Source organism: Chinchilla lanigera, unplaced genomic scaffold (assembly GCF_000276665.1).
Source record: "Chinchilla lanigera isolate Chin_1 unplaced genomic scaffold, ChiLan1.0 scaffold00045, whole genome shotgun sequence".
Taxonomy (NCBI): domain Eukaryota; kingdom Metazoa; phylum Chordata; class Mammalia; order Rodentia; family Chinchillidae; genus Chinchilla; species Chinchilla lanigera.
The window spans coordinates 200,599-213,485 of NW_004955446.1; the positions used below are offsets into that span (position 1 = coordinate 200,599).

The 12,887-nt window shown below is 42.9% G+C and overlaps 1 pseudogene; it reads right to left on the minus strand.

The window, feature by feature from the left end:
- Positions 1 to 1,072: 1,072 nt before the first annotated feature.
- Positions 1,073 to 7,712, minus strand: LOC106149448 (annotated as a pseudogene).
- Positions 7,713 to 12,887: the final 5,175 nt, after the last annotated feature.

The window sequence follows — 12,887 nt, forward strand, 5'->3', positions numbered from 1 at the left end:
CGGTGTGATGACGTGTATCTCTTTTTCTTCAGTTGGTCCTGCTTTGTAGGTGCTGCTGATGTTATCATCTCACTATCCTAAGTGAGAGTCTAAGAGACGCAAGGTAGGTTTTGCTTATGATTCCCCAGTTGGTTTTCTATTGCTCCATCTGGTGCCCAGTCAAAGAAACAACAACCATTCCAGCGGAGGGAGAACAGTTTGGATTGCAGCTGGGGCTTTGAACATTTCTAAACTCACTATTGGACTTTCTGGTAACCCAATTTCAGGGATGTTCAGAGTAATATTGTGTACATGGCTTTGTTTTATGAACTAGTCTAACACAATCTTCATGGAATATGAAACTATCTTGTTGTATAAAAAATTTAAAAATAGAGAAAAGTAGAAGGAAGTATATACACTTAGAAGCCATAAACTAAAAAGCCTACTTATCAGTTGCCCATGTAGTAATGGTATTTTTACTTTTTAAGTCTCTTTTATAAGCACAATATTTGGAGTTTCAGTTTGCATATTGTATACACCCCTCCCTAGCTCCTTAACAGGAAAATTTTAGATGTAGTTAAAAAATAAAATCCAAGACTCATAAATTTTAGTATATTTAATGAATAGTTCATACTTATTGTATAAATTCTTTTGCCTTGTAATTGAATTATTTCTCATTCACTTTATGCTTTTCATTTTTTAATGATAGAATTTACTTCAATGTGATATATATGTGTGCACATATACTATTTAAAAAAATAAGCCTGTGAATCATAATCATTATAAAACACAAATCAGCCCTAATTTAACATTACCAGAGTAAAACAGCATATGTAGAAGTCAATCTAACATTGGTGCACTTGCCTTTTAAAGTTAGAATACATCAAAGATTTTGCCCATTGAATTTTATCTTGTTTCATGTTATCCTCGTTAAAAACACCCTGCGGCATGTGCCCACTTACAACTTGCATTCAAATACCTCCGATCTCTTCACCTTAGTAAAGTACCTTCCCTAAGTCATCTAAAATAAATACCAGCCTAAATTAAAACTCTGAGGAATTAAACTCCGTTGATACTGTAGTTTTGGTCAATGTCATTGTGGAAGGACTACTTTATTTAAGGTCATACTTGGTAAGGCATAGGAGAAAGAAAATCTGCGCAACAATCTAAACTACGCTTGATGTCTTGATGCAAAGTCGTTTTGTTCCCTAAGGAGGGTCTCTACGCCCCGTCCTAGTCCTGTCCCTGGCTGCCTCCCTCCACGGCTGCTGTGGGCGTGGCCGTGGGCGTGGCCGTGGCCGGAGGGACCGGGGCTACATGTGTGGCAGCTCGTGCCCACGCACCATGGCCTGCACAAACTGCTTGAAGACGTGGTCCATGTACGTGCACTGCCTGGGCCAGATCCCCTCCAGAAAGCCAATGTGGCCTCCATGAGAAGTAAGGACCAAGGAGACATTAGAGCTCTGCTTAGCAGTCTCTAATGGGATAGCACGACTGGGAGAGAAAACGTCGTCCACAGAACTGGGGCACCTCCCTGGAATTCCGACCGAGTGCAGCCTGCGACTGGGGCTGGCGTCGGTGCAATAATCGTCAATTGCTCGGTAGCCAAACAGACCGGAGTGAATCGCTTATCAAACTCTCTGATAGGTTAGCCGTCATGACATGGACCATATCAATTTGTTTTACAAACATATGCCGCAGCTTCGGCGCGTGCCCGCGCGCCGCCAAAGTGTCCAAGAGGAAGGTCAGCTCGGGCGAAGGAGGAGCCCAGGAGCAGATCGGCGAGGTTGTCCGCTAAACCTGCTCCTGCAAAAGTGGAAACGAGGCCAAAAAAGGCAATGGCAAGGGATAAATCTTCAGACAAAAAAAGTGCAAGCAAAAGGGAAGAGGGGAGCCAAGGGGAGACAGGCCGAGGTGCTAATCAAGAAATCTAGGAAGACTTACCTGCGGAAAGCGGAGAAACTAAAAAACGAGCAGAGCTCGGCCTCTGACGAAGCAGAAGAGAAAGAAGCCAGGCCTGATGAATCGCACACCGCGCCTTATCGGTGCTCCCTGCCTCCCTTCTTGTACAATCCGGAGGCATATTTTTATCAACTATTTTGTAAATGCAAGCTTTTTAGTAGCTCTAGAAACATTTTTAAAAAGGAGGGAATCCCACCTCATCGCATTTAAGTGTAAATGATTTTGTTTTTAGAGGTGAAATCATTCTCTGGTTGTTTATTTTTTGGTACAACCCTAAAATAGTGGGATGTTGAATTGTGCCAGGCTCTGAATGCCTTGAGTGTCAGCTTAACATTCCACAGGTGGGGGTTAGTTTTATATCCTGCAATACAAAGCGTACTAAATGGCAATTTGGAATCACAGTCAGGCATTTAATATGTCTTGGATATTTTAAATGACTTCTATTCCCATGTTCTTTTTAGTAGTATTGTTTCCTAAAGAAACCTACTTCCTGATTGTTGCCCTGTCAGAATCGTGTGCACTCTGTAACATCTGTGGTCGTGGTAGTTCAGTTTGCCTAATTTTGTTAATGTGCTGTGAAAGATCGAAAATTTGAGTATGTAGTGTATATGATATGAAATTGTGGGTCACTGGGACTTAAGTAACACTTCCCCGGCCTTGGAAGATACTGGTACTTAATCCTCTTATGGAAAATTTACCTCCAGATTTTTTTTTCTTTTTTTCCTCCGGTACCGGGAACCAAACTCACGACCTTGCGCTTGCCAGGCAGGCGCTTTTGCCGCTGAGCTAAATCCCCAGCCCCTACCTCCAGATTTGAAGCTGGAAAGTCCCTGGAATAACTGAAAAAGAAACAATACCTGGCTTTTTAGATTTTTGGTACGTGCGTTAAGAATTGTGTACAAAGTGAAATGTCTGTGCTGATCCTCAGCACAACCAATAAAATCTCAAATATGGAAGAAAAAAAATCAGCCAGTTCAGCAGTTTCTCCAGGGACTCCGAACAAGCAAAAATATTCCAGCCCACCGAAAATGTTGGTGCTGCCATCAGAAGGGTTTGGGGTCCAATTTTGCCCAGGTAATTTAGAAGAAGCATTTGTCTCATCTGCAGGTGGCAGAGGTAGCAGCAGAGATTATGCCGATGTGAACAGGCAGTGTGTGTGACCTTACCATGAAGCCGGAAGCCACCCAACTGAAACAATTCTCTTGTGCTGGGGACAGAGCCCAGGGCCTCTCACATGCTAAGCAGGGGCTGTACTACATTCTCAGCCCCAAATGAGATTTGAATAAATGACTTCTGAGATTTAGTTTATAATAATCAGAATTGGAGGAAATGGGAGGAGTGTATACTGATGAAACAAGATTATCCATGAGCTGGGAGATGAGTTGCTGAGATGCACTCTTACCTTTATACACATTTATTTATTCATTCATTTAGACAGAGTCTCACGATGCAGTTCAGGCTGGCCTCGGATGCTCAGGGACCTTCCTGACTCAGCCTCTCAAGTGCTGGGCTCACAGCCATGTGCCCCCAGGCCTGGCCCATATTTTTATACACATTTGGAATTTTCTATACATTTGAAACTTTTTAAAACCAGCTCACTGGGAAATGACCACAAGGGTCTAGAGTGGTGTTGCCTGGGTGACTTGACTCATCTGTTTCCAAGCCTGTGCTTGGCCCCTAGCTGTGCGACTCAGGGACTACCCTGTCCTGGGGTAGTGCAGTGTTCCCCAGATCCATGTTTGTCAGTTACCTCTCAGAAAGAAAAACACAAGCTGCCAACCAGAAAGGGCATCCCTTCCCAGTAACTGGTGGGTGTGAATAGGCAGCTACCTTGAGGGCTGCTCAGGCTGTGGCTTGGGACCTGGGCTCAGGGAACCCGGTGCTCAGGTAAGGGCCGTCCATAGAATCAAGGGTTTATATGACTGGGAGAAAGAATTCAGCTTCCTCCGTCCTTTAAGTTTCACCTTATGAGGCTCAGGAGGGAGGAGCAAAACCCTGTCCACTAAGCACAGAGGGAGACTGCCTGCCCCGCCCGCTCTGGGCTGTCCTTTAGTAGGTCAAGTCCCGCTGCCCATGCTAATGTGACAGGTAGCACTTTCCTCCCTGGTTTTCAGTTTAGCAGACTCTAAAAGGTTCTGGTGAAAGCCCATTTTTTAGGGTTGATTGTTCATAAAGGCTATTTGCCTGTATACATACACCTGAGATGTTTTTCGTTGAAATGACAGACAGACCAATTATAAAATTAATAAAAACCACAACTTTCTATTTTGAATAGTTGCTGATCTAAAAGGGTTGCTTGGTGGCTGGGGATAGAGCTCAGTGGTGAAGCCCTTGCCTAGTGAGCTGAGGCCCTGAGTTCAATCCCTAGCAAAAAGAGGAAGGAAGGGAGGAAGGAAGAGAAGGAGGGGGGGAGGAAGGGAAGAAGGGAAGAAGCATTATGCTCTTATTTTTATACCAACTTTGAAATGGGTCTCTGCAGGGAATATTATAAGTAGTTATTAGAAATATTTCACAACTGGCCAGGCATGTTGGTGCACACCTGTAATCCCAGTACTTGGGAAGCTGAGGCAGGAGGATTGCTATGAGTTTGGGGCCAGCCTGGGCTACAAAATGAGTTCAAAGCCAGCCTGAACTGCATAGTGAGACCCTGTCTCAAAAAAACAAATAAAACAAAGCCCAAGAAATAATTTAAATAATTTAGAACTTTGAAATCATTTTAAGAACAATACAAGCCAGGTGTAGTGGTACAGGCCTGTAATCCCAGCACTCGGGAGGCTGAGGCAGGAGGATCGTTGTGAGACCACCCTGGGCTACAAAGTGAGCTCAAGCCCAGCTCAAGGCCAGCTTGAACTGCATAGCAAGACTCTGTCTCAAACAACAACAACAACAACAACAACAACACAAAGATCTCCTGTGTCCCTCAGGCTGATTCCCCAGTTGTTAGCAATTGACCACATTCTGCTGTATTCATTTTCTCTCTAGATAAAATGTCCCTGCCTACCCTGAACCATCTGAAAGTATGTCAGGCATAGAGCTATGTTACTCCTACATATTTAAAGTCTGTGTTCTAAAAATAAGGATACTTCTGTGCAAATCATAGTGATACAGCAGGTAAGTTCAATGAGCATTCATAAGAGACCAAAGGAGCAGGAATGAACAAAGCTTTATTGAGACGGCTGATGGACAGTCTGTAACCAGGAACCACAGAAGATGTCTGCACTGATCTGTGTCTCACCTTCAGTTTAAGTGCATTTTTAGGTTTCCATAGTAACCATCGCCTCATTTTTGGGAGTCTTGCAAGAATGTCACACAGTTATCACAAAGTTTACTTTCCCCAGAAACTGTTGGACAGCTGAATTCCAGATGACTATTGCAGTTTAACTTTTACCCTACTTCTCAATTTGTCCTGTTTGTTCTGTTCCTATTTTATGACTCTGCTCTTCTTTAAGTGGGTTGATAACTAACCAAAGGGAGGGAGTTCACCACAGTTTAAGTGAACTTAAGTGATTTCTCTTAATATGGAATTAAAAAAGAAAATGAAGTCTCTCTTGCTCTATCATTTTTTCCCTCCAGGGCATATTTTTCTTTTTTTAGGACATATGTAGTCTTTTACACATTAGGGATCTGGTTTCTACTGTATAATTGGTGTTTTTCTTTAGAACCATCATTTATGCTTGGTTTGCACTGCTTTGGATCCTATTTTTAACCCAATTAATTATGCACAGCCAAAAGCAAGGACCACCACAATAATCACCAGGGACCCTGTGATCCTGGCAATTAGGGAGGCTAATCCCAGGCCCCAGTTGAAGAGTCCTTTATATCACCCTTGGTGGCTATAATATGCTTTTTTTTTTTTGCTGTTTATGCAACCGGTTAAGTGTTTTTATGATGATTCCTGAGTTGTTTGCATAAAAGCAGCATTTTTTTTTTAGGGTGGCACATAGCCCTCTCTGTTTCATAAAGAGTAAATTGAGTCTTTTTTGTTTTGTAACACCGCTTTTGCTAGGGAATTTATTTGGTCTTGTAACTGTCTGACCACATTTTGAACTCCTTTCACGTTTTGTTTTATGCTGCTAGTCAATCTAGTAAGCCATTGTAGGCTGTTTTTAGGATGAGCTATCTCTCCTCTGCCTATTTTTACTGATGCTGCTATTTATCCTTGCCAGTACTGGCAAGACCACAACATTCTGCTTTGACCAGGTCTGTTGGACTGGGTGCAGGAGGTTGATAATGAACGAGTTCCTCCCTTTAACACAAACCCAAGGAACTTTACAGCCTGTACACATATCTGGGCCTTTTTTGATACCCACTACCTTTTGTCCTGCAACAAAGTCAGTAAGTTTTTTGTTTTCTCCTGATGTGATTTCTGACTCTGTCGCCACCAAGAGGTTGTCAACATATTGCAGGAGAGTTATTTTAGGAATTTTTTTTTCAACTAAAAAGGCACTAAATCTTTTGACAAAGCTTCCTTGAGTATTGTTGGGGAATTTTTAAATCCCTGTGGTGATCTTGTCTGGGTTAACTGACATTTTTGTCCTTCCTCTGGATCCTCCAATTTAAAAGCAAACATTTTTTGTGATGCAACAGACAGAGGAATACAAAAGAAGGCATCTTTTAAATCTAACACAGTATACCAGATTCACGTGGATGGGAGCAGACTAAGCAAGGTATAGGGGTTAGGCATGGTAGGGTGGACAGTCACAACCACCAGGGTGTTCACCACTCGCAAGTCCTGGACAGGACGATACTCACTGGTCCCAGGCTTGCGAATCAGCAGGAACAGTGTATTCCAAGGAGACTGGCATTCTCTCAATATGCCAGCTTCAAACAGCCTCTGAATGTAGGGCTTAATTTCTTTTTTAGCTTTCAAAGTCATTGAGTACTGCCTCAGGTGGACTGGTTTTGCATGCTCCACTAGCTCCACTATCAGTGGGCCACGTGGATTGCAAGACCAGGGGGATTGTCTTCTGCCCTGACCTTTGGAAAATCTAAACAGGGAGAGTTCAAACAGGGAGAGCAGGTTTTTCAGGCTGCTCCAAAACACAAGAATCCAGGAGGGGACATTTCTCCTGCATAGGCTGAGTAACAGTCAAAATGTGGACTTCAAGGGCAGGATCTCCTCCTGTGGTTAAAACAGTTCCCTGGGGAGTAAAGGAAATTTGAGCTCTAAGTTTTTGAATATCTCAACCCAGGAGAGGGAAAGGGCAATCAGGCATGAGTAGAAAGGAATGACTGACCACACGTCATCTGAGCTGGACTTGACGTGGCTCACAAAAAGAATAGGCTGAAGTCTGGCCAGTTGCCCCTTGAACATATGCTTTTCGACCTCCCAGCGGGGCCACTGGCTGGGTCATTACTGACAGAACTGTACCAGTGTCCATTAAAAATCTAAGAGGTTTTTTTCCCCTACCTTTGCAGTTAACATGGGTTCCCTGGGGCAGAGGGACAGGGATCAACGACCCCATCAATCTGAAACTTCCCCTGACTCCACCACAAACACTTTCCCCCCCGTTCTCCTTGTCTAGCAGCTTTGGACACTCTTGCTTAAAATGTCCCCTCTCTGTACAACAGGCACGTTGGTACCGAGCCAAGGGAATGTGACTGCCTTTTTCCTGTTTACCCTTTTTCCCTCTTTTCATAGTTCCCGACTGTGCCTTCTTTCTGTCAGCTGCTAACATCAGTTTTTTCTGTTCCTGCTTAAACTTTCCTGTAGCATCCTCTCTGTTGTGATATACCTTCTGGGCCACCTCTATGAACTGGTTGATGCTCATGGCTACAAATCCTTTTAACTTCTGCAACTTGAGGCATATAGTGGGGGGCCAGTTGAGAAACAAAAGCCTAGTTGACAGTGTGGGCATTCTCGGGTGCCTCAGGATTGAACAGGGTATATGTTCGAGAGGCTTCCATGAGGCATTGAAGGAATGCAGCTGGGGTTTTATCTGCTCCCTGGAATACTTCCACTGCCTTATTTAGATTGGTGGGGCATCAGGCTGCAGAAAGAAGCCCTTTTGCCAAAGCCCAATTGTGACCCTTAAGAGCACTTATCCCTTTATCAGTATTATAGTCCCAGTCAGGGGTGTCTCGTGGCAAAATGCAGGCTACTGTTGCATCTTTATCTGTTTTCCTTTCCCTTGTGTCTAGCCTGACCGTTTTTAGCTTCCTTTTGAATCCTGCTTTTCTGCTCTGAGGTGAACAGAGTCAAAAGGATCTGCTGACAATCATCCCATGAAGTGGGGCGATTACATTACATACTCATGCAATGTAATCAGAGCCTGTGGCTGCTCTGAGAAAGGGGGATTCTGAGCTCTTCAGTTATACAGATCACTATTAGAAAAGGGAATGTATACCATGGTAGACTGAAAGTTTCCTCCTGGCCCCATCACGGCTGTCTGCCAAGGAAGCAAGACAGGGGTTGGCCCTGAGGAGGAGACTTCCTCATCTGAGTCAGCCACTGGCTTGGGGGAGGGCTGCCGGTGATGACAAGAAGGATAGGGGGCCACAGGCTCAGTGCTGTGGCGGCACCCCTACCCCCCCACCTGGCTGTGGCACCGAAGAAGAGCCCTCATCTGGCGAAGGAGAGGGTGCAGCAGGGGCATCAGGTGGAATGGGATAAGGTGGTGGGAGGCCAGAGATAAGATCATCCTCCTTAGGTTGGAGAGCAGGGCTTGGTTGTTTTGCTTTTGCAGCCTTAGCGTCCCAGCCCGCACTCATCCCCACGTGGCCAGCTGAAATCAGCTGGGGTGCCCCGCCACCTGAAGAGTGGCTGGTAAAGCCAGGAGGCACAGGGCCTCCTCAAATGAGGGTCTTTTTCACAGAGGCCTCCAGATACGGCAAGTGAGTTCAATGAGAACAGCAGAGACCGAAAGAGCAGGAACAAACAAAGCTTTATTGAGCTGACTGACAGACAGTCTCTAACCAGGAGCCAGAGAAGATGTCTGAGCAGATCTGGGTCTCTCCTTCTGTTTAAGCACATTTTTAGGTTTCCATAGTAGCCATCACCTCATTTTTGGGAATCTGACAAGAGTGTCACATAATTATCACAAAGTTTACTTTCCCCAGAAGCTGCTGGACAGCCGAATTCCAGATGACTATTGCAGCTTAACTTTTATCCTACCTCCCAATTTGTCCTGTTTGTTCTGCTCCCATTTTATAACTCTGCTCTCCTTTAAGTGAGTTGATAACTAACCAAGGGGAGGGGGTAAAGAGTGGGATCAGCTACAGTTTAAGTGAATTTAAGCGACTTCTCTTAATATGGAGTTAAAAAAGATAATGGAATCTCTTTTGCCCTATCAATAGTACAAGTGTGATCAAAATATGTGGTGTATATTTATGATTTATTTTTATTTAGATTTATTTTAGTAAAAGGCACACTGCTATTAATCCCCCTCAAAATACTCCACTCCACACACATTTACCCTATTATTCTTGTGCTCTCTGAAGCAGTTCTGGAAGTCCTCTTTCCTGAGTGTCTTTACAAAATGTGATAAAAAATACAGTGAATGCAGCTTCCAAGTGCCATCCAAAAGAAAGCCAGGTTTATAAAAATATTATAGTGTGTCCTCACCCACCTTATTTATTGCATTTAGAAGTGTACGGCTCTGGCTGTTCCCCAAAGTCAAAATGACCATGAAAGGTAAATGCTGTTAAGCAATTCAAGACATTAAGGCAGCCATGACAGTGCAATTAAAGATTCTCAAGAAATAAGACTTCCAGAACTGCTTCAGAAATTGACAAGAAGCATGGGATAAATATGTTTGAAGTAAAGGAGGTGTTATTTCGAGGAAGAATATGCCATTGTGTCTTTTATTGTAATACAAGTTTTTATTTTCTTGAGACTGTGTCTGTAATTCAATTTTTTTTTTGTTTTTTTCTCCGGTACTGGGAACCGAACTCACGACCTTGCCCTTGCCAGGCAGGGGCTTTTGCCGCTGAGCTAAATCCCCAGCCCCTTGTAATTCAATTTTTTTAAAACAAGTTAAACATTTCACCGTATTGTTTGATCATACCTTGGATGCTCATCAAAATCAGGAAGTTAACTGTGATGCCATACACCTTCCAGTTCTTAAATCTCTTTCTAAATTTCCTGATTTTTTCCAGTGAGGATCTTTATAGATCTACAATATAATCCAGGATCATGTGTTACATTTGTCATGTCACATTAGTTTCTTTTTATCTGGAACAATCTCTCTCTCATGACCTTCCAATTTTGAAAAGGACAGCCCTACTACTTTGCAGAATGCCTATCAGTTTGTGTTTGTCTAGTGTCTTCTCATGTTTGGATTTATTTCATTTCAGACGGGTAATGTGCTGATGTCATAACAAAGTTTGAGCGAGACACATCTCATTCGGATGGCATGAACAGCCAGTCATCACGCTCATGAACTGAAGGTCTCATGATTGGATTTAGAATATATGTTTTTTTTCAGGAACACCACAGAAGTAATGCTACATTCTTTTCCTTGTTTTGTATCAGAAGGTGTATGATGTTACTTTGTCCCATCACTGGCGAAGTTAACATCTATTATTTGGTACGGTGATGACTGCCAGATTTTGTAAAGTTAACAAATAAGTATTTTGTCTGGAGATACCTTGAGAGTATATAAAGATTCTGTTCACATTCATACCTTGACCCATTTCTATTAGTGTTGATTTTGCTTCTTGACCAAAACAATTATTACTATAAACATTACCTTTCATCAGTCCTTCTTCATTTACTAGTTGACTTCCTATCACTAGGTAAAGTTTTCCTGTTCTTCTATTTATTTATTATTTGATATCCGTATGCTCTCATAGATTCCTATTTTAGTCAGTGGATTATATGGGATTGCTGTCATTATTTTGATGTTCAGGTTACCCCAAATTTGGCCAGCAGGAGCTCCTTGGCTGCCTCTTTGCCATTCTTTTTTGTTTGTTTGCTTTGTTTTTGTTTTTCTTCCGGTACCAGAAATCGAACTCACGATCTTGCACTTGCCAGGCAGGTGCTGTGCTGCTGAGCTAAATCCCTAGCCCCTCTTTGCCATTCTGACATATCTCCATATACTCCTTCTAAGGATTTCTCTACTTTATGTAGAAGATGTTCCAGGCTTATCATATACAGTACTTCCCTGGCCTTTCCTGGCCTGCAATTAGCCATTAGTCAAAAGACCTCTGATTCCCTTGGAGGAGAATGGAGTTTAGAAACCAAAGTCTTGGTCGCTGGTATGCTCAGGGCTGTTAGTATCCTCATTGTGAGAGAGTTCATACTGGTATAGTGATTCCAGTTCCAGTTCAACCTTAGATCCTTCTAATGCTAGCTTTCCTCCTTCATATTTGTATTTCCCTCCCCTGAGACTAGAAACTCAACTCTTACTATCTTCAAGGTATTGACTTATTTCCTTAGTCCTTTTGTGTGTATCCAATCTCCTGAACACACGGGGCATCTTATCTTTGGTACAATGATCTACACTAGCTAAAACTTCTTTTATCCCCTATTATTATTATTTATTTATCTAGATGTGACTCATCTGCACACAATCTGACAAATAATATTGATGAAATTTATTTTCTCCATTTAATTCAGGCACCTAGAAGAAGCTGTTGAGGGAACTAGCATTTTGGAGAGGCTATTAGGTACCAGGAATTCTCTTGTCCCATTTAATTTTTTAGGAGTCTCTTTTAAATTTGATTTTATTTTCTGTTAACCCAAAAGAGGTTAAATAAATTGTCCAGGATTATGTAACTCATATTAAAGTATACTTTAATTTCAGCTGTTTTGCTGAAACTGATTATATGAATGACAGCTGATTCCAGTGATGTAAGAGCGAGTAGGGAAGGCCCATTTTGTAAGCCACCTCTGGAATCTGAATCAGAGAATGCAGTGGACACAGTCATGAATGGTAACCTAGCCTCTTCCATTCCTTCCAAGGAAGATGGGTTGAGTGCTTACCACATGCTAGGTCCAATTCTAGGTACTTTCTAGGTTTCCCAGATGCAAACTGGGAGATGAGTATTTAGGGAAAAGTGATTTCTTAGCAAATGTCTCAGGAAAACTAGGAAAGAGCAACAGAGGAGTGAGATAGACAAGCAAGGTATGACATCAGACAACATTCAACTAGGGGCAGAGTGTGGTGGTATATGCCTGTAAGGCTAAGGCAGGAGGATCACTATGAGTTTGAGGCCAGCCTAGGCTACATAGTGAGTTCAAGGTCAGTGTGAACTACATAGTGAGACCGTGTCTCAACAAAACAAAACAAGACAAAACAGAAGTCCAACTGGGGAGCTTGGATATCATTAAGGTCACATGTTAGAGGGTCTCAACTCAGGGCAAAGTGATTGTGGAATTTCAGGAGCAGTCTCTGAGAAAGAGATGAAGGTGTTTGTTACTGGGAACACTCCTGGCATGTGTGAAAATGGGACCGTGATCCCAGGGGATGGGGCAAGGTACTTACCCACAGTACCTACCACAGGGCTCTTGGTACTTTGTCATTTTCCCAGTGTATGTTCTACTTTCTTAAGGTTGGAACCAGAAAACTCAAATTTCTAGACTTCTTGAAGCTGGGGTTCTGGTGTATGGCTGGATTTCATCAATCAGGTGTACCTGGGTAGGACTTCGGCTGAGGAGGCAGCAGCTGGGGGCATTGACTTTCTGTGCTGTAGGAAGCCCTTGGTTCTTTGGAAGCAGCATTGGTAGAGCTTCTGATGTCCAAGCCCAAGGGTCACTGATATCAAGACCCTCACAGTCTACTACATTGAGTGGCTGGGCTTCCCTTCTAACATGTAACTTCAGAGCCTATGAAATACTCAATGTCTCTTAGTTAAATTATTTCTTTTTGCATAAGCTAATCAGAGGGTTGGTGGTGGTTTGCAGTGAAGAACATTGAATACACATGGTACCTGTTATGGTTTGTGTCTAGATGTACCTCCAAAGCCTCATGCAGTCATGGGGCAGGCTTCTAGAGTTTGTGATT